Source organism: Arachis ipaensis, chromosome B07 (assembly GCF_000816755.2).
Source record: "Arachis ipaensis cultivar K30076 chromosome B07, Araip1.1, whole genome shotgun sequence".
Lineage (NCBI taxonomy): Eukaryota > Viridiplantae > Streptophyta > Magnoliopsida > Fabales > Fabaceae > Arachis > Arachis ipaensis.
In genome coordinates, this window is record NC_029791.2 from 42,093,445 (window position 1) to 42,097,042 (window position 3,598).

The window sequence follows — 3,598 nt, forward strand, 5'->3', positions numbered from 1 at the left end:
TTCTGAGCCAATATGGCATTCAGAGTGTCAATCTCAAGAACTCCTTTCTTCTGACTTGTCCCATTATTCATAGGATTCCTTTCAGAGGTGTACATGAATTGGTTATTTGCAACCATTTCAATGAGTTCTTGAGCTTCTGCAGGCGTCTTCTTCAAATGAAGAGATCCTCCAGCAGAGCTATCTAATGACATCTTGGATAGTTCAGACAGACCATCATAGAAGATTCCTATGATGCTCCATTCTGAAAGCATGTCAGAAGGGCACCTTCTGATCAATTGCTTGTATCTCTCCCAAGCTTCATAGAGGGACTCACCATCCTTCTGTCTAAAGGTTTGAACTTCCACTCTAAGCTTGCTCAATTTTTGAGGTGGAAAGAACTTTGCCAAGAAGGCATTGACTAGCTTTTCCCAAGAGTTCAGGCTTTCTTTAGGTTGTGAATCCAACCATGTCCTAGCTCTGTCTCTTACAGCAAAAGGAAAAAGCATAAGTCTGTAGACATCAGGGTCAACCCCATTGGTCTTGACAGTGTCACAGATTTGCAAGAATTCAACTAAGAACTGATGAGGATCTTCCAATGGAAGTCCATGAAACTTGCAATTCTGTTGCATTAGAGAAACTAATTGAGGCTTAAGCTCAAAGTTATTTGCTCCAATGGCAGGGATTGAGATGCTTCTCCCATAGAAATCAGGAGTAGGTGCAGTAAAGTCACCAAGCACCTTCCTTGCATTGTTGGCATTGTTGTTGTTTTCGGCTACCATGTCTTCTTCTAGTTTGAAGATTTCTGTTAGGTCCTCTACAGAGAGTTGTGCCTTAGCTTCTCTTAGCTTTCGCTTTAAGGTCCTTTCAGGTTCAGGATCAGCCTCAACAAGAATGCCTTTGTCTTTGCTCCTGCTCATATGAAAGAGAAGAGAGCAAGAAAATATGGAATCCTCTATGTCACAGTATAGAGATTCCTTGAGGTGTCAGAGGAAAAGAAGAATAGAAGGAGGAGGTAGAAGAATTCGAACTTATTAAGAGAGATAAAATTTGAATTATTGATAATAGAGGAGTGTTAGTCCTTAAATAGAAGGATGTGAGAAGAGGGGAAGAATTTTCGAAAATAAATTAAAAAGATTTTGAAATAATTAAAAGAAAATTTTGAAAACTTGATGAATGATTTTCGAAATTTGAAGTTGGGAAAGAAATAAAGTGATTTTTTTTTGAAAAAGATTTTGAATTTAGAATTCAAAAAGATATGATTGAAAATTAAATTTTGAAAAAGATATGATTAAGAAGATATGATTGAAAAGTTATGGTTTTAAAAAGATATGATTGAAAAACAATTTTAAAAGATTTGATTTTTAAAATTAATTACTTGGCTAACAAGAAAAGATATGATTCAAACATTAAACCTTTCTTAGCAGAAAAGGCAACATACTTGAAATTTTTGAATCAAATCATTAATTGTTAGCAAGTATTTTTGAAAATGGAAAGAAATTGATTTTGAAAATATATGATTGAAAAGATATGATTTGAAAAAGATTTGATTTTGAAAAATTTTGAAAACTTAAAAAAAAAATGTGCATTAAAAACAAAATCTTCCCTCTTGTGTCATCCTGGTGTTAAACGCCCAGAACGGTATCCATTCTGGCGTTTAACGCCCAAAATGCTACCCTTTTGGGCGTTAAACGCCCAGCCAGGTACCCTGGCTGGCGTTTAAACGCCAGTTTTCCTTCTTCACTGGGCGTTTTGAACGCCCAGCTTTTTCTGTTTGATTCCTCTGCTGACTGTTATGAATCTTCAATTCTCTGTGTTATTGACTTGAAAAGACATAGTTTTAAGAATATTTTTGAAATTTTTTGATGATGAGAAACAATAAAAATGCAACTAAGATCGAATAAACAATGCATGCAAGACACCAAACTTAAAAGTTTGTATACTAAGGACTATAACAGTGTAAAAATGCATGTAAGAAACAACAAAACATACAAAACAAGAGAATTTGAAGATCAAAGCAATGAAGTCATCAAGAACAACTTGAAGATCAATGAAGAACATGCATGAATTTGAAAAATGCAAGAAGAACAGAAACATGCAATTGACACCAAACTTAAAAATTAATACTAGACTCAGAAAATATTTTTGGTTTTAATCGAAGGTAGAACGGAGGTAGTTGTCAGGCACACGTTCATAGGTGAGAATGATGATGAGTGTCACGGATCATCACATTCATCAAGTTGAAGAACAAGTGATATCTTAGAACAAGAACAAGCTGAATTGAATAGAAGAACAATAGTAATTGCATTGATACTCGAGGTACAGCAGAGCTCCACACCTTAATCTATGGTGTGTAGAAACTCCACCGTTGAAAATACATAAGAACATGGTTTAGGCATGGCCATGAGGCCAGCCCCAAAACGTGAAAAGAACTATGAAAGTATATGAAAGGTCTCCGAAAGTATGAGTAAAAGATCCTATTTATAAAGAACTAGTAGCTTAGGGTTTACAAAAAATGAGTAAATGACGTAAATATCCACTTCCGGGCCCACTTGGTGTGTGCTTGGGCTGAGCATTGAAGCATTTTCGTGTAGAGACTTTTCCTGGAGTTAAACGCCAGCTTTTGTGCCAGTTTGGGCGTTTAACTCCCACTTTGGTGCCAGTTCCGGCGTCTAACGCTGGGAATTCTGATGCTGACTTTAAACGCCAGTTTGGGCCATCAAATCTTGGGCAAAGTATGGACTATTATATATTGCTGGAAAGCCCAGGATGTCTACTTTCCAACGAAATTGAGAGCACGCCAATTGGGCTTCTGTAGCTCCAGAAAATCTACTTTGAGTGCAGGGAGGTCAGAATCCAACAGCATCTGCAGTCCTTTTTAGCCTCTGAATCAGATTTTTGCTCAGGTCCCTCAATTTCAGCCAGAAAATACCTGAAATCACAGAAAAATACACAAACTCATAGTAAAGTCCAGAAAAGTGAATTTTAAATAAAAACTAATAAAAATATAATAAAAACTAACTAAAACATACTAAAAACAATGCCAAAAAGCGTATAAATTATCCGCTCATCAATATCAACAACCTGAACGAATAGCTCGAGATCTTTGCCAATGTGAACAAGGTCGAGATTGCCATCGAAGTGGAAAACTTGAATGTGGCTGCCAGCATCGAAGACAACGGCGTAGAAACTAGAGGCAAGCTCTGTTATCGGGCGAAATCTCGCGGTGCGTTAGGTGTAGTCTTCGATGGACTTGTTGGAGGAAATGGAAGGCAACCCGTAAAGCACGATCGTGACGAGTACCAAAGGAACCGCCATCATCATCAGCGCTCGGCGGAGCTGGTAAATCTTGTCGGAGGACGACTCGTGCGGCAACTGCAACAGCATTCTTCCGAATCTGAGTTCTGACAGCTATACGGAGGAGGACGATGGCGAGGTGGCAGTATGGCCGTCGAGGAGCTCGGGGGAGGATGGCAACCGTGGCGGATCTTGCCATTGCAGGAAACGGCGGCGATGAAAAGAGTTTGGCGACGAGGGATGGTGATGGTGGCTGAGTTTAGGGTTGGGTTTCTCACAGAGAGAGAGTGAGAGAAAGGGGGTGGGGTGGGTCTTGTTCTTCTTT